The following is a 22438-nucleotide window of genomic DNA, read 5'->3' as shown; positions in this document are numbered from 1 at the left end:
GGCGAAGGGAAGGTAACAAACAAGCCGCCATATTGATGTGAACATAAACAATGAGGCTAAGACTGGCTTTTAAACTGTTTTTTGATTGGCTCATAGAATCAAGCTATGATCAAGGGCAGGTAATTTGAAAATGTGTCTTCCCCATGGATAAATCAAGGGTATAGTGGAGTGGAATGGAATGAGACCACTGGTGATGATTCCACACTTATCCAGATATCATTAATATATTTAAAGTACACTCTATGTGCTTTCTACACATAATTTTAAATTAAATATAACATTTAAATATTTCAAATAAGTTTGGATCTAAACCACTCAATAAAAGTAGCACTTTTGGTGAACACTTTAAAATCTTTACATTTTGGAAATATCACACAGTTTTCTGTCATCTGCATAGAGGTGATGGATTACATAGAATTACATATAATTGGACCAAGAACGCATCCCTGGGGAACACCAGATGACAACAAAACCTACTTTGTGCAATGAAATGAATTGTATGTGACCTGTGGGATATGAGGCGAACCACAATAACACACAACCATCCAACTCTTAGAGAGTGTCAAATGCAGGCTGAAAAACTTGACGCCCGCATAAATGCATTTTCCGCCAAATCCAGTCTGTGATCCAAAATATAGCCTCAATATGGTCCAATATAGAAATCCAAACAACCAATAAATTGATATGTCCATGAAGACGGTTTTTGTGCTGTACGGGGAACTGCTATTCTATCCTGTGAATTAAAGAACTTCAAAGTCGTCCAACCTAAATCCCACTCTGTGTCGACCATCCAATCACACTGTGGCTGCTACATCACAAATAATAATCGATGCACGAAAAATGTCTCATGAAATTCCAGACCAAATGTCTTAATCAGTAAAAATTTGCAGTAAACAGTTTTATTAGATTTCAGACACTATTTTGCCAACTGAATGATATATTGATTTTTTTCCCTTTACCCATCAACCCAAACAGTCCGAACGCCACTCACAATGAAGTAATTTGACTGAAATTTTCACTATATTCCCTTTCTATTATCTAGTTTTTAACGATTATAGTTAGAACTGTCAGCTCTGTATCTTTCTATTATCTAGTTTTTAACAATTATAGTGAGAACTGTCAGCTCTGTATCTTTCTATTATCTAGTTTTTAACGATTATAGTGAAAACTGTCAGCTCTGTATCTAAATCTCCCATAATGTATCTGTAATCAGTTTGCTCACTTAAAAATGAAACTACTTTTTGTCATTCGTAGACAAAATGGTCTAATAATATGACTGGTCTTTCTTCTAAATTATGAATTATCGTGTTGGGTAGATCCACAGCTTCCTGCAATATACAACTAATTCTAAATTGTTCCAGAAATGAACATGGTATAGTGAAGAAAGGCTGTTTTCTTGAATACCCAATCTGGTTAAAACACAGATCCTATTTCGTTTTGTTTTACTTGTCTTTACTACACTTGGATCTGGAAGACTTGTTATTTAACTCGTGTCTGCTTGAAATGAGGGGTCAGCCAATCAAATGGTCTGTCGAATCGAGTGTTTGACGTTTTTTGCCCGGAACTGTGGGTAATCCACTAGTAACATCAATGCTGATTGGTTAATCAAATGTCTGACATCATAGGTCAAAAGTCGGTCTTTTGACCCCTGAAGTGACCTATCGCTATAACTTGTCAGATCTTCATGTATAGTGTAGGCCATCGAAAGTATAAAAAAACGAAACGAAATATAGATCTGTATTTTAATTAGATTGTTGAATACCTGACAACTCATCCCAGATAACTCATTCCAATAAAAGACAACTCATCCCAAGTTAGAAGACAGCTCATCCCAAGTCAAAAGACAACTCATCCCAACTTATAAGACAACTCATCCCAACTTTAAAAAACTCAATCATTCCACATTACAAATAAATATATTTATTAAATCATTAATATTAGAATTTATTACATCAACAATTTATATAAGAATTTATTACATCAACAATTTATAAAAATAATAATGTTAAATTATTTATTATATCAACAATTTATTAAATAATACATTTTATTATTTATTACATCAACAATTTATTAAATAATACATTTTATTATATCATGATCAACTAATACATTTTTATAAATCTGTTGGATCTGTTGGTCTCTCTTTTTGCTGGAACCGATTGCAGTATCGAAGTAGGTTTGAATAATTGGACCTGGATGCCTCTGGCTCTCTGTTATCCACATGTTCAGCTAAGATATTATCAACAATATTTTGTGTGGTTTAGTAAGTATTAATGTCTAATTCAAAAATTGTGAAAACCAGAGAAGGTCCTGTATTATTATCTTGGTACAAGAATCTAGCCTTGTGGAACACCCAACTGAACTGGTATAGGATCTGAATGAAAGACATTAATTTTCACAGATTGGTGAAGATCACTCAAATAAATGAAATGGGGTTTAATGTCCTTCTGTTCTGCACTGCACCACCTTTGGGAGTGGGGGGGCGGAATGGTTAGCATATGCACAGTGTATCATAAGGTTTGTCATTGAGTCAACTAGAGTGGGGGGATCACGTGGCTAAGGGGGTAAGACGCTGGCTCGATAGCCTGGAGATCGGGTGTTCGAGAAAGTTCATTTAGATTTTTCGGCATGGTTTCCCCTTGTCAGTGATGCAGGATGGAGGGCCTGACAAGGACAGCTGCCTCGTTGTTCAGATGGGACGAAAAACGGAGGTCCTGTGTACACATTGACGTGCACGTAAAAGATCCTTTGGCAGTTGGAATTCGATATAAGAGTAGGCCGTAGTGCCGCTATTCGGGCAAAATTTCCCTCATAGCACACTGTATAGCGTATGCCATCGTATGAGCTCTATAGATATACAGAATATCTGGATTCATGTTTGATTTCTTTAATAATGTTTTAACAATAGCTTTTGCTAGTGGCGCTCTACTACATGTATTGTCTTAAACCTCTAGAGGCTAATTTGATTCCTGCAACCTCCCATAGGAAGAATGAGTTCGCACCTTGGCACAACACGCTGCAAGCTCAAGCGAGTGCCAGCTCTCATGTAATCAGCATACTTTCTTTGTTTAACTTCTTTGTCTAAGTTACATGCGGTTATTATGTCGAAGGACCGATGATCAAAGCGCCGTCAGGCAGTACCTGCACGCTTTACTGATCTACATGTATTAAAATTTTCTAAACCTGATTCGGACGCCGGTGCAGAACAGAGAGAGAATATTAATAATGAAAATGGAGACTTGGCATTCACTAGGCTGGCCACGGAATGTCGGCTCTCACACCACACAATGGCGACTTTGGTCAAAATGGGATTTGATTATATTGAGGCCCTGGCTCTGTTGGAAGTGGAAGATCTCGCCGACGTAGATATCAATAAAGGCCAAAGAAAACTCTGCTTGTTTGCGGCACAGAAAGCGGCATTGGTTCAGACACAGCAAACAGAAGCACAAACCGAATGCCGCGAAAATTCGGCGGGCCCGGATGTAGCACGTGCAAATATGGCGGAGGATGTGAACATGCAGAAGTTAATTGAAAAACTGTCTAACAATATGAGAGGCGGGGCGAATGACCCGGTGCAGATTACAGGGGACAGTGGCAATCAAGCCCTCCCCCCTCTCGTCAACCCACAGATTTTCCTACGAAAGGCGGCTACGCAAGGTAAGATGTTCCTGGACATTGTCGATTTTATCCCCCACGGACCAGTCTCGAATGTCGAGGACGATAATTTCACCTTGATCCAAACGACAGCAGGAGGCAATGATCTCGTTATCAAGAGAGCACACCCAAGGAAACCAAAGCCAGAAACCGTGACGATCGCTCAATGGTGTCTGGCGAACATTGCCATCCTGGTAAATTTTATGGATTCGACTATCTCGGTTATTCTACTCGAATTTTGGAACTGTTTGCGCGATTCGACAGGATCTCCGTTCTATTCTACGATAGGGAATACCGGCAGCTCCAGGCTAACCATAACTTCCGATGGGGTGTCGTGGTCACCCACCTACAAACGTTGCACCTCCAACCAAAGGAAAATCGGGGAACGGAAAGTGCCCAATAAATGCACTATCACACAGTGTTTATACCCCTGCCGGAGAGGTAATTTGTAGAAGATATAACTCCTGGTGGGGATGCAGCCTTTCGGCGTGTAGGCCAACCTCGTGGGTTTTCTCCGAGTCCTCCGGTTTCCTCCCACTGCTAAAGACCCCTACGAGCAAGCGAATTATGTAAATAAAATTAAACCATATGTTAGTCCCGAAATGACCTAGTTTGTGTCAAGTGGACGTTAAACCCCATTTCTCTCTCTCTCTCTCTCCCTCTCTCTCTCGGAGTGTAGGTTCAGGCATGTGTGTTTTTAGAAATGATTCCACTACTGATGTCTTCCGCCTTACTCCAGCCACAGTAGTGGCTCGTCCTACAGAGTTCCTTTGCGCAAGTTTTTTTTAGTGAAATCACTACAAAAAAGTTACTGGCCTATAGCTCCCTTAATTTACACATAAACTGACCCAAAACAGTACTGCACCTAGTTTAACATATAATAAATCAATTCCTATTGAAATAAAGGTGAAGCCTTACCGCATAATTATATGATTTGAGGAAACCCAACTGCTACGCAAAATTTCAACTGACTGGTGTCATGGCGGATTGTGTAATACGTCATTACAAGAAACATCGCTATGCAAATGTAGAATGCATAACCACAAAGAAAAACTGTTCGGTAACTATTTTAGTGGTCCAGTCTTCACTATTTGTCATAGAATTACTTATTCCAATACAAACTGTAATGATATGTGTTGACAATTGTGCGTTTGAACCTATTTGAACTTGCGTAAGGAGTCTTAGACTGTATCAATTGTAACGTTAAACACACAGTTTAACGTTACAAGTATAGTAACTAGTGTGTTTTATACCGGGTGTTTTCAGTCTCATTCCGCCGCTACACATGCACCGGCTCGTCCAGGGGCCGGTAATAATAACAACGCATCACCAAAAAACCACAAATAGGGGCTGTGCGGACAAGTGGCATCCATACCGCATTACAGGTGTGGGAAGCTTACCTTCAGGACAATGCTGACAAGGACTTTTTACTGTCGGGTATCTCCCACGGCTTTGACATTATTGACAATGATGCCACTCCACAGCCCGTCGAAAATGACAACCACACATTCGCAAATATGTCTAGCCCACTGTTTGATTTAGCTACAGATGCCATTGGAAAAGAAATAGACAATGGAAACTATGCTATAGCCGACACCAAACCCACCATAGTGAGTCCGATCGGGGTTATCCCCAAATCCGAGGGCGATGTTCGGTTAATACACATATGTAAAAAAAAAATATTATAAATTTGTACCATATTAACTATAACACAGATGGCTACAGCATGGTTGAGTAGAGTATGTATCATATAATCCTGTACCACATTAACCACTACAATAACTTATTCATAACCTTAAAACCTTTGAAATTTCAAATTCTAACTTCCTGATTTTATATTACTTTTTACAATTTCATTACGGTTTATCTTCAGTATGAATTTGATGGTGTGTTTGTAGACTACTACGCGGAATAAATGATTTGCCACAATGCTGACCAGTATGAATCCTGGCGTGTTTTTGTAGAGTACTGCTTTCAGTAAATGATTTACTACAAACATAACATTGATAAGGTTTTTCACCAGTATGAATTCTAATGTGGGACTGTAGATTAATATTCTGTGTAAATGATTTACTACAAACATCACATTTATAAGGTTTATCACCAGTATGAATCCTGGTGTGTTTCTGAAGAGTACTGCTTTCAGTAAATGATTTACTACAGACATCACATTTATAAGGTTTTTCACCAGTATGAATTCTGATATGGCTCTGTAGTTGATTACTATCCGTAAATGATTTACTACAAACATCACATTTATAAGGTTTTATCCCAGTATGTATTCTCATGTGCTTCTGTAGATTACCAATAGCAGAGAATGATTTACTACAAACATTACATTTATAAGGTTTTTCACCAGTATGAATTCTGATATGTCTCTTTAGTTGACTACTGCTAGTGAATGATTTACTACAAACATCACATTTATAAGGTTTTAAACCAGTATGAATTCTAATGTGTGTTTGTAGACCACTATTTTCGGTGAATGATTTACTACAAACATCACATTTATAGGGTTTTTCACCTGTATGAATTCTGATGTGTGACTGTAGACGGCTATTTTTAGAAAATGATTTACTACAAACATAACAATTATAGGGTTTTTCGACAGTATGAATTCTCCTGTGTTGTTGTAGACAACTATTCGTACTAAAAGACATATTACATATATCACATTTACCATGTTGTAAAACAGAATCGTCTTCACTAACATGTATTTCACAGTGTTTTTCTAAATCAGTGTAAGATTTAAATTCTACATCACATAAATTACACTGATAAACAGTTTCAATATCTTCAGTTTTCTCTTCTTTAACATGACAATATTCATCTACATCATCAGTTTTCTCTTCTTTAACATGTATTTTACTGTGTTTTTCTAAATCATCATATTCTAGAAAAATCTCATTACATATAACACACTGATGAAATGTTTTAACTTCATTAGATTCCTGTAATATATAGAATAAGAACAAATTGAACATTATGGATCTTTTAGAAAATCAAAATACAATGAATTTTGCAACAGATTCACATAGATTCACACACATTTGAAATACATCTGTCAAAAATGGTAGACTTTATCGCATTCAGAAGTTTTCTGCAAAGGGGTTAACTTCAGAATGGAAAAGTTGCGGGGTGCTCAATATCCATAGTGTTTGTCCTCCCATGAAACCAATGTTTTATACCAAATTTGAAAAGATCCGTTAAAAAACTGTGGCCTCTTTCATATTCACAAAGTTTTTGGCTAAAGGGGCATAACTCATGGACCCCTGGGTTACTGAACCATTTCCAAGCAGTTTTATATGTACATGTAGATGGTATACACTTCAACTAATCTAGCCTAGTTGCGGGGCGTGACATTTTGGGAGTGTCTGTCAGGGGTACATCACCGCACAAATCGCCTGGCAGTGATCATTCTTGCCTCCTGTGGTGTTCCTGAACAACTTCCAAGCAGTTTTAGGTGGTACAGATTTCAGTAAATCTACCCTAGCCTAGCTGTGGTCTGACAATTACATAACTAGAAATGTCAGAGTGTTTTTGTAATACTTGAATGTACCTCAAGAATTCATGTCCCGAATCACAGCCCTCAATGCCACAACCACCACCAGATACATTCTGATGATACCAGATATGCAATACAAAGATACCGTATAGGTGAAAATTTGTACACTTTTCAGCTGACCCCCCCCCCCACCAGACTTCCGCTCTAGAAAAGCCTTATTTTCATATTGTAGCGTAATAGGGACTAGTTCAGCCCTGAACATAGGTCTCATTACACTCGCTCTGTATGTTCAGGGATCGCTTACCTCGCTAGAACCAGTATGTGCGACACATATGCGTTAAAAATATGTCTCCTTCTACTAAACGGCTTAGTGGCAGAAGCCATTAAAATCTAAATATAGGGTAACGCACAAATTTACGTTCTGGACCATATATGACGAAACAAATTTAGGTAAGCAGGGGGACAAAATTGAAATCTTTAAAGTATTTTTAACAGCATGTTGTGTCGCACATACTGGTTCTAGCGAGGTAAGTAAGGTCTTATTTTCTCACTAAAATTTGGGGTTTCAGCTCACATGACTTTAACATGAAATCTGACAGACAGCGGCTAAAATACAGCCCACTTCAATCTACGATTATTAATTACTATTTTACTTATATGTATTACTAGCAATTGTATTGTGATAGCTTAGTATTAATCTCAATGTCTGCAAAGATTCAAGCTAAAAAATTATTGTAATGTAAGCAAAATCATCGTTTATGTACAGGAGACGCTAGCGGGAAAATAGCACCCTGGCGTCACGTGGCCGGGAATTTTCCATCAACGCGAATTGTTAACAACCCACTTTATTGGTGAATCCACACTTTAGTTTCCGGGGGGATTTCAACATAGAGCCAATCAAACAATAGATAATATTTTTGTGATTATTATATTGCGTGATACCCCGAGATAGGACAATTATCGCCGTAGAAAATGAGATTTATCTCATTTGCTGACTGAAATTTTCTAAATTTTGACTAAATATATCCTACATTTTTTGTGGTATCATCCAGATTATAAATATTTGACATATCATCATTCAAATTATTACGATTTTAATAAATCTTAGTTGACTATAACATGCTGATTTCAGTTTTGAAATTGGTACTGGCGATTCTGAAGGGAAAATACCGCTTATGATGTCGCTCAGATATGATTGAAAAGTACTTATTTTGGTGCCATGCAACGCATTGACTGAAATAGAGCATTTTGATTACGTTATTGACGTCGATCTCAGATTTTTTGAATTCCATAACTTAATTAGAATATTTTGATGAAATAAAAAATTTTGGGTAGCATATTATGTATATTTTCACAAAATATTTTCTAAAAAATTTTTTCTGTCTTTTAAAACTTTGATCTGAAACCATTACTAAAATGCATAGGCGTACGAGCCAGGGGGGCAGCTGCTTTTCGGGCAAACGGGTAAAGTGAACAAAAATTTTTATTTCATCTATTTGGCAAAATAAAGTTCCCGAAATCTAATAAAACACTAATTTTACGGGCTGGAATAGCAGTAAAACACATTTGCGACCGTCAAATATTCCAAAAATTTTGGAGGGGTCCATACAAGGTCAGCTCCGCTTCTTCGCCTCTCGAAGAAAACCGGCGCCACTGTCTGTAAACCTGAAATTATTTCGGGCATTTCTAGTTTTGCTTACTGTCATCGATCCCTAATAAAACACTAATTTTACTTTTCTTATAAATGAATACAACGAATTTGTACTGAGTTGACTATGGATTAAAACATTTTGTCTAGAGCCACTCTTCTTTGTGCGACATTTTTCTGGCATCGATTATTATTTGTGAATGCAATTGCAACAGTCTGATTGGATGGTTGGAATTCAGAATGGGATTTTGGTTACAAAATCATTGGATACTTTTGGAGCTGCTTACACGGGCTAGAATAGCAGAAAACGCATTTGCGGTGGTTAAATTTTCAAAATTTAATTTTCATTCTGGAGGGTGAGGCGCCCATACCCCGAGACGATTGATTGGTTGTTTGGAATTCGGGTCAGCCAGGTAGGCTATATTGGACCGAATCGAAGTTGCTGTATTCACAGGCTGGAATAACAGGAAAACGCGTTTGAGGCAGTTAAATTTTCTCCCAACGGTTGATCTTTTGATTGGAATTCGAGTCAGCCATTGTAATTAGGCAATATTAGACCACATTGAAGATGCTTGTTCACGGGCTGAAATAGCAGGAAAACGTGTTTGCAGCCGTCAAATATTCCAAAATTGTCTTGGGGGGGGGGGGCATACAAGGTAAGCTCCGCTTCTTCGCCTCTTGAGGAAGACCGGCACCGAAATTTTTTCGGGCATTTCGGGTTGTGCCCTCCTAACTGTCATCGAGCCTGTACGCCTATGCTAAAATGTTCCTTTACATTGTTCAGGTGTTCACAGAGACTGACGCATGACTGCTTAGCAGTAAAAAGTTGCCAAAAAAATTGACTTTTTCGACAAGGATTTAACAGAGCGGTACCTGAACTTATAGGTAGATATACAAAAGTTTTTTTAAATTTTTGAATCTGACTAAAATTGAATATTTACTAGTTTTCTAACAAATCAATTAAGAAATAAGAATGTTATTGCACTTTTATGACCCAAAATTGATCGATGTCAGTATACACTTTTTTTTTAAATTTGCAAAAAGTGACCAAAGACAATTTCTCAGCAACCATTCAAGATATAGGCATCAAATTTTCAGGAAACATCCATTAATTATTTATTGGAATTTCTAAATTTGGGCTATATAATTTATTTCCTTTGATATAGGGGTCTTTCGAAACTGAACTAAATAGGGACAGACAGGAAAGGATAGACGACAGAGTCTGATAACAAACCGTTACTAAAGGAACTACTTTTCAGTATGCAAAGAAAACATTAGATGAAGAATGGTGTCCTGGTCAATGAAGTGTGATATCGCCTACAACTTACCATTATGAGACGAGATGTGTGACAGCATTAAAGAAAACCCGCCTTCCTTCGCTATCCCACGTTCACTTCCGAAAAAACATGGAGATAGTTGTATACGGACAAAAGATGTGGATCTATCCCACACGAATAACTCATAATTTTTCACCCACTTTTTATGTATTTTGCACCCTTTTTTATGTAAAGTATATTTCAAGCATAATGTATAAGCCATACAGTATGCTATGGGGGACATTTTGCCCAGGCAGCAGCACTATGGCCTACTCTTATATCAAATTCCAAATGCCAAGGGATCTGTTTACGTACATGCCAATATGTACATGGGGCCTTTTTCTTCTGTTCCATCCACAGGCTATGCATTGTCCCTTGCAAGGCTCTCTGTCCTGCACCACTGACAGGGAGGAATTGTTATTATGACACAATAAATACAGTTAAATGTCGCTTAAAAATATATTTCTAAAAATTGTAACAGGCTATCCTAGGCAAACAAAATAATATGTCAAACATTAACTGGCAAAATTTTTCACCAATGGATTTGACTAATTTCATTTTCTAATCCAGTGTCCCAAATATGAACAACTGCAATACTATCCACCCTTATCTTGTCCATTAACTTTTGAACTTGTGAAGCTATCAACTGAAGTCACCAGGGGAGAGCCACCAAGTACCTACAACTAACCCCAACACAGATACATGCCAATTTGATCTTCACTTTAGGGGATGATGCCCTTTCCTTTTCTAAAGTAAAGAGGGGGTGGGGGTGGATGGCCAAAGGGTTACCACGGGCGTGCTGTTTCATAAGGTCTGTCACTAAGTCAATTGGCATGGTTTCGAATCCCCAGTTGTACGTGACAAGGAGTAGGGTCGCCTGTCCAACCTCATGGGTTTTCTCCTGGTTCTCCGGTTTCTTCTCACTGCTAAAGACCCCTCCACGCAAGCGAATTGTTGAAATAAAATTGAACCGTATGTTAGTCCCAACATGTCTTAGTTTTTGTCGAGTGGATGTTAAACCCCATTTCTCTCTCCCTCCCTCCCTCTACCTCTCTTCCTCTTACCCGAGGTGTATGGAGGATTGACCACTTGACATATTGCCAGTATTCTGTGCATCTCTCATGAGAGAGTTAAGCATATTATCGCGGAGTTAAGAAGAGCAAAATAGTTACTGCAAGATGGGTGCCAAAGGTCTTGACTGTGGATCATGTTCTTAATTCAAGATACATTATGGGAGATTAGATCAAGAGCTGGCAGTTCTCACTATAATAGTTAGATAATATATAATGTAAAGGGGGTATGTTGAAAATTTCAATCAGATTGGTGAAGATCACTCAAATAAATGAAATGGGGTTTAATGTCCTTCTTTCTGTTCTGCACTGCACCACCTTTGGGAGTTGGGGAGGGGGCGGAATGGTTAGCACATGCACACTGTATCATAAGGTTTGTCATTGAGTCAACTAGAGTGGGGGGATCACGTGGCTAAGTGGGTAAGACGCTGGCTCGCTAGCCTGGAGATCGGGTGTTCGAAAAAGTTCATTTAGATTTTTCGGCATGGTTTCCCCTTGTCAGTGATGCAGGATGGAGGGCCTGACAAGGACAGTTGTCTCGTTATTCAGATGGGACGAAAAACGGAGGTCCTGTGTACACATTGACGTGCACGTAAAAGATCCCTTGGCAGTTGGAATTGGATATAAGAGTAGGCCGTAGTGCCGCTGTCCGGGCAAAATTTCCCTCATAGCACACTGTATAGCGTATGCCATCGTATGAGCTCTATAGATATACAGAATATCTGGATCCATGTTTGATTTCTTTAATAATATTTTAATAATGGCTTTTGCTAGTGGCGCTCTACAATTGTCTTAAACCTCTAGAGGGTAATTTGATTCCTACAACCCCCTGTAGCGTCTCAACATTTATTAGAGACTTTTTAGGGGTTCGTTCCAGCCTAGCACTTCAATCGAAAGAACTAACAAACTCGGGTGTAGATAAAAATAAACATCTTTATTTGGATCAATTTATAATTGGGATACATCGCATTAAGGGGAGATAATTTGGGTGAGACGCCAACCCTTTGGATAAATTCCCAGGTATGGAAACAGGAATTAGGTAAATAAATACATTTGCCCTGTCAGGCCGGTGGATATGACGGGATTAAATCGGAGATTTGGTGACATAAGGAATTGGTAAGACTTGGCCTTGGGGGAATGGGTGAACCACAACTATCTAGGCCTATCTTGGATAAAGCCAGTCAAGGTTAAACCAACCTATGAGTCTTTAAATAGGAGACCAGTTATGGATAAATTATCACAGCTAAAGCTAGGATATTAATTCCATACCCATTTTTGGTGATCCATATCCAATTTAAAATAGCTAGATTGCTGCCAATTACGTAAGGAGCTTTCCCGAGTGCACCGAGTGTCCACTGAGGATTTCCTTGTCGTCTGCTTCTATTTATAAGGGGATTCCGATGACGTCAGTTGTCGACCAATCAATGCGAGCGTTACTAACAATGACGACGTTGTAGCCTTGACCGCGCCAAAGTGTCATGGCCGCCGGCTTTTTGATGTCGCTTGTTTCGCTAACTGATTTGTGTCAATTCATCGGCCTAACGGGAATGTTATAAACATAATTATGTGAAAAGGACAAGATGGATATCGGGCATTATATTGTGATACATGGTAATGTATGACATTGTTATATAAATGTGTTTCGGGCGTGAACTCTACAAGGGAGCTGGTCTCATTTTTTGACACTCTCAGTCGGAAACGACGTGCGAAAGACTGGAATCGCCTGGACCGTAACATTGCCCCCTTCCTCGGAGAAGTTCGTCCCGAACGCTAAAACGGTTATCCAACTCACCTGACTCTGACGTGATTGACTTTGCCAATGTTATCTTCCATGTGATGACTGGAAATATGGAAAGAACAACTCACTTCTGCAGTGGTAAACGTGGATATTATTGCCACAAGATTAATTTTTATTTTTATACAGGTGAGTGGCTCAATATAATATTATATTATAAACATATATACGGGGTAATAATATTGAGTAAAAATAGTATATACAATTTCATATATGTTAAAGTTTAACATCCTCACTTGAAAATTACATTTAAGTTAATTACAATTTTGAATTAGATATGTTTATATTATTATAATGATAACAAAATTCACAATGATAAGAGCATTAATATTATAATATGGAATTAACATAATTTTATAACAAGATTTTAATAACAGGTATAATACATTAATATTCGCTCATTTTCTCTTTAGTGAATTCTAGTAAGGCATCTAGTTCATAGAATTTCGCTTCCTGGATTATGGCAGCGAGTTTAAGACCTTGGATAGGTAACAAATGTTTAAAAGATATGGGGGAGTTTAAATTTCGAAGGTACTCTAAGATAATGGGGAAATGATCAGGGCTACGGTCTAAAAAATAATAACTATAATAGTTGTCTTGTTTGTAGGGTTGGAAAGGGGAGTCAGGGGTTATCATCTTGGCCAGGATACAGGATGGGTCTTTGCTTAAAATGAAATTGCTTGTGTAAAATAGGGTGCCTCCAACATTTAACGCAATACGGTTGTCCTGGGCGGTTTGAAAGGATTTCAGTTTTAAGGTTATTCTGTTCGTAGGGATGTACGTGGGGGATTGGAGTTCGCTACTGTGGTGGTGAAAGGCAACAGACCCAGGAATGGCTGGGTTAATTGTATTACTATTATTGTTACAATTATTATTAGATTTCGACACGGATGACAATGATTATGATGAGGATGATGATGACGACGATGACGATATTGATGATAAAAGTAGATCTTGGATTATGGAAACTGGTGTCTTCGTCTTCTCTGGTGAAATTGGTGATTTCTCTGACAACACTGGTGTTTTTTCTGACGAAATTGGTTTTTTCTGTAAAGGAACAGATGTCTTGTCTGATGCAGCTGATGTCTTCTGTACGGTATCGGGTATCTTCTTTAATGTAATTTTTGGTATTGTAGGAACTGGTAATTTAACTTTAGGATGAATATAATTTTTATTTGACTGAATAGGTGGGGCAGGCGGGTCAATCGATAGTTTCAGGTGCTTCATCCCATTGTATGGTTTTTCTGGTATCGTACGCTTTCGAAACGGGGCTTGTGGATGCTTATCTGTAGGTAAATATTGTCGTGTAATTATTAATGCCCTTCTCCTTCCACAGAAAGCTTTATATTCATCCTCGTCGTTTTGATTGAAGGTCATGGTTGCTTTATTGATCAGTTTCATCCTGGCAGTTCCAGGACATTTTGGATGTTTTACGTCCGCTCTCGCGGCCAGTCCAAAACAGTGCGTGCACTGATAGCCAAAGTTACTATGACATGAAGTGACATGCCTCTCCGCATACTGATATTTGGCGAATTCTGCGTTCATACATAGTTTACACCCATACCGTATGTTCTATAAAAAAAATAAAAATAAAGAGTTGATAATTTATGACATCTTTAACCAATTGGGTATATTATTTCCCGTATACGGTTTCAGATGATTATGGTGGACCACTTTAGGTTGGGTCTTTGGGGATTTTTGTATTTTATAGACTACATTATTAAGACATTTTGTCACCAGGTAGGGTCCCTCCCATGGACACCTTAACTTTGAACCTCCACCTTTGTATTTGTGGTTATAATACCATACAGGACTGCCAGCATTGTATGGATTTAATTGAATAGATCTATCGTGATCAACTTTCATGTTTGCCGTGGCTTGTTTTAAACGCCCTCTAGCAAAACTATGTATTCGTTCTATTTTATTTTGTAAGTCAAAAGCATAGTCTGACTTTATTTTTAAATTTGTAGGTTCCACTGATCCGAGAATGAGATCTACTGGAAGACGGATGTTGCGGCCGAAGACCATTTCACATGGAGAAACGCCCAGTGATTCGTGTTTTGCAGAACGATACGCTGACATGAGTAAGTATATGTGATCATCCCAATCATTTTTATTAATATTTACAAATGCTGACAACATGGCACTTATGGTACGATTGGCCCTCTCAACCATTCCATCGGATTGGGGTCTATAGGGGGTGGTTCGAGTTTTCTCAATATCTAAAATTTTACACATTTCTTGGAACACCTCAGACTCAAAGCTTGGTCCTTGATCGGAATGGATTTGCATGGGGGTACCAAAAATTGTTACAATTCGGTCAATAAAGGTTTGGGCTATTGTTATAGCTCTTTGATCAGGTATTGGCATAGCCTCAACCCATTTAGAGAAATAATCGGCTGCCACTAGTAGGTATTTATTTCCATGCTTTGTTTCCGGTAATGGACCCAGGACATCTATAGCCCATCTTTCCATAGGTAAACCCACGTTGTAGGTTTTTAAAGGGCCTTTGGCTACCTTGGCAGGGGATTTGCGAGAAGCACAAATATCACAAGTCTCACACCATTTCCTTATGTCATTATGCATTTGATACCAAAAGTATCGGTTTTTGATCTTAGATAATGTTTTTTTATAGCCTAAATGACCCCCTGTTCTGTGTTCATGAAGTTGGGACCATGCAGAATTTCTCAGGATATGAGGGAGAATAATTAAGATGGCTGGATCTTGGCCTTACCCCTTATCCCAGATATAGCATAACCGATCGTGATCAATTAAAAGGGATTCGAACCGCATCCAATAGTATTTGGTACGCTGATCTCTGTCCGATATGTTTGGCCACGAAGGTTTATCATTATGCTTAACCCACTGGATTATTTCCTGGAGTGTAGGGTCTCCCAACTGTAGGTTGATTATTAATTTGTCGTCATATATATTTATTTCTTTATTTATATTTTCAGGAAGGGAAGAGGAAGATAATGGATTTTTGTTTAATTGGTCTATTGGAGCACTTGTGCAAGCCAAAACATTAAGGTTTTCATTGGAGGTACGTGGATCTTCGATAATACTATGCTCGTATCTCTGTTCCGCTTTGGTACAGTGGAGACAGTCAACTATGCATGGTCGTCGAGATAGTGCATCTGCATTATTGTCCTGCCCTGTACTGAATGGTGAATTGGTAGGAAGACAGGAACTCAAACCATCAAGCAAGTTGTCCTTCAGGATTTTTAAAATTTATAAGCCATGTTAATGCACCGTGGTCACTTCTGACTGTAAACGGTTGACCATAGAGATAATGGTTACACAATATTTCCTCTCCGTTCTACTAAAAGCTTTACTATAGTAACTTATCACTCTTTCTACACCATCTTGTGTTTGTGAGAGCACAGCACCTAAACCATTATTGGATGCGTCAGTGTCCAAAATAAAATGACCTTCTAATTTAGGGAATGCAAGTATAGGCGGACTGGTTAAAGCTTCTTTGAGATTATCGAAGGCAGATTGGCATTCATCGGACCATTGGAATTTAGTTCTTATCTCTGTTAGTTTATGAAGGGGTTTAGCGATATCTGCAAACTTCCTATAGTATGAGCATAGCCCAAGGAATTGTCTGACCTCTTTAACACTTTGAGGAATAGGCCAATTGCGTACTGCGTCTGTTTTAGATGATTCAGTGGTAATTCCATCCTGATTAATTATATGACCCAAGAATGATACTTGTTTTTTAAACATAAAACATTTCTTTGGATTCATTTTCAGGTTTGCTTGTTGGAGCCTCTGGAAGACTTTTTCTAAATTGGATAAGTGCTCGTCAAAGGATTTTGCAAAGATAATGATATCATCCAGGTACACCATACATATTTCCCATGATAAGTTAGCTAAGACCTTCTCTATCAGTCTTTCGAACGTGGCCGGCGCGTTGCACAATCCGAATGCCATGTTTTTGAACTGCCACAGTCCACATCCGGGTACAGAAAAAGCAGTTTTGGGCCTATCTTGTTCGGCAATCTTGACTTGCCAATATCCCGATCTCAAGTCAATCGTTGAGAACCAAGAGAAACCAGACAAGGCATCAAGAGTAGTGTCAATCCGAGGTAATGGATGACTATCTTTTATGGTGACATCATTTAGACGTCTGTAATCAATACAGAACCGTAGTGTATTGTCTTTCTTTTTAACTAAAACGACAGGAGAACACCAAGGACTATCAGATTTTTCTATTATATTTTTCTGTGCCATGCTTTCTATTTCCAATTCAACCTCTTTTCTGCTTGCCAGGGGGACGCGACGAGGATGCTGACGAATTGGTGGAGCACAACCAGTATTAATCCAATGCTCAGCTTCATTGGTGATGCCTATATCAGATGAATCTTTGGAAAAGGTATGTTTGTATTTTAACAAAAGGGATTTGAATGAACGTTGCTCGTTCTCAGTTAATTCATCTATTGAATTATTATAAACTTCCATCAAATAATCAGGAAGGATGTCTGAATCCAATGCAGGAGATTGATTAGTGTCTATTTCATTAATGGGAATATTACTTTTCATTTCTGAGACCAGCTGAACTGTGTCAATACGGGCAATAATTGTGTTTTTTCGGACTCTTATTTCTGTGTTGGTAGCGTTCATTAAACGTACGGGCACAGACCCCGAGCTAGGGTTAACAACACTTTTTGCCATTAACAGTTCTGTCTTTTCCAGAAAATTCTCAGTAGGTTCGACAATTGCGACACCACTTCTAGGTATCGGATCCATTAAGATCCCAAAGACAAAAGTCTCACTATTAGCGGGTATAGTAATATCCTCATTCATGCAAATCCTACTGCAAGTTTGCTCCATAGAACTTTGAAATCTATAGCATGGTAGATCATCTCCTTTAATATTCAGGCAATTCCTGTCGAGAAATATATTTATTGAATTGAAAGTAAGTAGGTCAATGCCAATAATTCCTTGCTGTGTAATATCAGCTATTAAAAACTCATGTTTTATCCTATGAGTACCAAGGGTTATATCGATCCAGCATTTACCATGGAAAGGTTTCTTTTCGCCAGTGGCAGTTACCAGGTTAAGATTAACAGGCTTTATATTTAATTCATCCAAAGCCTCTAATGTTTTCATAAATTGCGTACTAAGTATAGACACATTAGCTCCAGTGTCTACAAGTAAGGATATAAATTTCCCCATTATATTAGCATTAATAAAAAATCCATGTTTATCATCATTAATATTACTTATTGTTACATTATTGGGCCCTTTGTTATTTTCAATTTCTGCTGAATTCTGACCCTCGAGTTCAGCAACATTTAGTTTTCCTGGTTTTGGAGATCCCTTTCCCTCTGTAAATGGGGATTATAGGTTGTCTCCCTTGGTTTGGATTGTGACTCCTCATCAGGGTTTTGATGATTAGGTTGATTCCAATTATATGGTGGACGAGACCATCCATTTCTTGTGTTTGCCATATGCTGGGGCCTATCTGTTCTCCTATTGGAGTTATATTGATACCCGCCATAATTATTATTAGAGTTTGTATGTTGTTGGTTATTTGGCCAATGACTCCGACTGTAATTGGGATTTTTATTCCAGGAGCTACGTGATGATTGCTGCAATGGCTGTCCCTTATTTAGGGTATTTATCAAGTGTTTGGTAGTTTTATCCAATGATGTGATTGAACCATTCAAGGTAAGTATATCAATTTTGCTTTGACCCATATCATCAGATTTTACAGCTCCAGCTCCGACCTGGTTTATATTATGATTTAGATCTACAGAATGAACTGAACGTCCTCTTTGTTTATCTGCCAGTCTGTGGGCTTCGAGTCTAATAGAATGTATCTCAGCCTCATTGATATCCTTGGGTCTTAGTTCCCTAATTCGTAATCTCATTTCTGAGTCTGGTATGGAGTCTATAAAATGTTCTAAGGCTAAAATATTGGTGAGAGATGCATCTGCCGTGGGGTAGGCCTGTCTCGTTAGTTTGCGAATGGATTGAGCCAGCTCAGATAAGGATTCGTTTCTTCCTCTAATACGAGTTTGTAATTTTGCTCTATATATTTCAGATTTTTCCGTTGATCCAAAACGAATACTTAGGAGGGTTGTGAGGGTATGGAAATCCGTTCTCTGGATAGTATTTAATTCTGACAAGATTGTCCTGGCGTTTCCAGACAAACTACTGGCTAGGTAAAGGGATTTTTCTTCGTAGCTCCACTTGTTCAATGTGGCTATTATATCAAATTGGGAGATATATTCCTCAAAATCTTCACTTCCATCATATGATTGTGGTTTGATCCTAAGGGGGTTATTAATTCTAGGACTGGTGGGAACATGTGCTTGGATTGAGGTATGATTAGAATTTTGATTATGGCTTGGTGTGCTTCTGTTTTAATCATCTCCATTTCCATTTGAGTAAAATGTGACAGGATTTGGATCATTTACTTTTTCATCCAATTTATTAACATGGTCTTTTAGTAATCTAACATCCTCCTTTAATTCCTTTAAATTGTCTAAAAAATCATTTTGAACCTGAGCATTTTCCAGGAAGAATTGATTAAATTGTCGGCTAATTTCTTTAAGAATTCCATCGTCACCCATATTCTGATTTTCTATTTCAGTTCCTGAGACATCACCATCAACTGATTCTACCGAGGGCATATCCGGATCAGTGTCTGGGATAATTTCGAACTCTGGGGACAAGGATTTGGTGGCCATTTTTATATTTCGAACCTAGTCACTGCTGCAGTTTAAAATCATTTAAAAAATACATAAAATACACTTACGTTTTCTGTTTCAATCTTTAAAATTATCACAGAGTGACCTCCCTTTCCAAACAGACACACTTATCCAGTCGCTTTGTGAACCAAATAGAATGGAAATGAGTGTTTATCTTATTACGTCACGGATATTTTCATTACGTCAAAATTGTTTTCCTTGGTATTTACGTCATTAAAACCAAAAGACTACCGTCAACTATCGCGAAAGAAAGAATTCCAAGAAAAATGTTAAATATTTTGGGCTACAATATCGATAAACACCTCCTGTTTAGAATTTATCGGACTGTTATTGTCCATTTGATACCGCTTAAATTTTTCATTAGCGGCGCTCGATCGGTAACGCGATCTCGGCCTCTAATGATTTAAGCGGTATCAAATGGACAATAACAGTCCTCTAAATTCTAAACAGTCGGTGTTTATCTCCTAAGTCATAATAAAAATAGAAATAAACAAATAAATATAAACGCAGATTATATACTTTCATCAAAAAATTCAAGTTTAAAAAATGTTCCATTATCAAAACTACAAATACTTATTACTATCTATCTATCTATCTATCTATCTATCTATCTATCCAATAAGTATCTAATCACGAAAACTGAGCTCACAATTACACCGTTAAAATTTATTTATCTATCTATCTATCCAATAAGTATCTTATCACGAAAACTGAGCTCACAATTACACCGTTAAAATTTTCAAACGATGAAGTTTGAAAAGCTTAATTTACTGTAAATGCCAAAAGTGTAGCTCTTGGTAAATACAATTAATCCCTCTAGACTATTTGTCAACATTTTATTAATTCGGCAATATAACCTCATGATCTAGCAGAAGGATGATGAATTTTTCAACAGCAAATCGTAAAAACTAAATAGTGTACTAGTCATATACATCTGTCTATACCTGAAAAACGAATCAAGCGATATTTCAAAAAGACAAAAAACATATTGTATATGAGCGTAAGGTCACTATTTTAGCATACTCCCTGCAGTGTTTAGTTTGATTAGACCTAATCCCACTCAACACTGTCGTAATGAAAGCAAATTTCTGTTCCAAATTGTGACTCGTCAATAGTCCGATTAATAACCAATACCTAACTGCGTAACAATATCCTTCTGGTTTAAACAGTTTCAAATATGTTAACATAACGTTACGTCATGATTCACGAAATTTATTACGCCCAATTAACCAGTGCATAGCAGAATATTGCAGACAAACTAATTGCGTGACAAACGAGGTTATCAACATGGCTACAATGTAAACAATACTGTTTGGAACAATACTTTTACACCGTTTTTAATACCTTAAATCACTGTCCAAAGTTTTAGGGAAGACCCCAGATTAAATGAAAGACTTTACTATAGGAGCGATTTGATTGAACGGGAAGAATAGACACACTCCCCCAAAAACGTAAGTATCAGAAGTCAATCCAGCAATGGCCAGAGCGGCATTTCTCTGGTTATTGCTTCAGGAATATGCTATTATAGTTTCTTTCGGATAACTGGCTACTAAACCGCATTTTATTTGTGCAAAAGACAGGAAAATGAACAGCTGATTTCATCCGCCATCTTGGATGCTGGAGTGCAAATCTAACTTCGGCCTGACGAATAATAATAATATTAATATGTACATTTATATAGCGCATCTACTCCATGTACAGAAGCATGTCCACTGCGCATACAATTAAATTAATTTAATTAATCTTGATAAGTCTTGCTGTAAAACAAGAAAGGGTTTGAGATGATTTAATGATCTCTGGAAGATTGTTACGCAGTTTAGACGCTTTCACTGAGCACGATCCGTATCCAAATGATGTTAATTTTCACCTTGAGCAACAAAACTGATGAATGTGTGTTGGGCCGGAGGTTACTCGATTGAACTTGTATGTGCATAAAGTTAGATAAGTATATTTGAGCTAAGCCATTCACTGTGAATGATTCACATACTGATACGTCAAAGACAGACTTTTGAAGATGATTGGCAGCCAATAGATTGATTTCAGAACAGGAGTAATATGAGAGTGTTTTGATGATCTGGTAAGAATTCGAGCTGCGGTATTTTCTACAAGTTGATTTTTTTTAATATTGGCACTAGATGTTTCTACTAACAAACGCTGTTACAGTGGTCAGTCCTTGGGAATACCAAAGAACATATAAGTGTAGCAGCTGCTTCCTGGCTAATAAAGTTCCTGGACCAAAGATAACAGTTTCGACAAATTTCACTAATGTGACTGTTCATGCTCAAATTGGACCCCAAGAGGACACCTAACCTCTTCACAGTGTCTCGTGGTAAAAATATTACATCTCGTACAACCACATCATTTGAACTTGTATTTTTCAGATGTGTATTTTGACCACTTAAAATACATTCTGATTTACTTAATTCAATTAAATTTAATTTCAACATATTTCTTGTCATCCTATCTTTAATGTCATGTGTACACAATTTGATGTCAGAATAATTAGGGAATGAAACAGTTTTTGAAAGGGAATAACTTGCGATCAGCTGTGTATCATCTGCATAAGAATGTCATCCTAGAAACCATGATTATCGATTAGTTGTCCCAAATTCTTAGTATACATTACAGAAAGGACAGGTCCAAGGACTGATCCTTGTGGAACTCCCGAATCATCTGTACCGGCCCTACACAGAGTTGCTGGATGGCGGTTGCATGGGGCATTATC

General features: G+C 37.8%; 1 protein-coding gene and 1 long non-coding RNA gene across 7 annotated transcripts in view; both read left to right on the top strand.

Moving 5' to 3' along the window:
- The window catches only part of LOC126816854 (zinc finger protein 239), a 138659-nt gene that overhangs the window by 42823 nt on the left and 73398 nt on the right, over positions 1-22438 (top strand). The window lies entirely within an intron of this gene.
- LOC126818870 (uncharacterized) lies at positions 12701-21330 on the top strand. 3 transcript variants are annotated; one of them, XR_008787917.1, is made up of 9 exons: positions 12701-13120; positions 13870-14082; positions 14962-15075; positions 15949-16034; positions 16748-16834; positions 17267-17369; positions 18572-18667; positions 19044-19164; positions 19596-21330. It is a non-coding gene; the product is annotated as an uncharacterized LOC126818870 (long non-coding RNA). The 3 variants fall into 3 exon arrangements; XR_007679389.2 differs by having other exon boundaries at positions 13870-14087; XR_007679388.2 differs by having other exon boundaries at positions 13870-14094.

The sequence above is a fragment of the Patella vulgata genome, chromosome 1 (genome assembly GCF_932274485.2).
Source record: "Patella vulgata chromosome 1, xgPatVulg1.2, whole genome shotgun sequence".
NCBI classification, from domain to species: domain Eukaryota; kingdom Metazoa; phylum Mollusca; class Gastropoda; family Patellidae; genus Patella; species Patella vulgata.
Note: the sequence above shows the minus strand (reverse complement) of the source record. Positions and strands in the feature narration are given on the sequence as shown.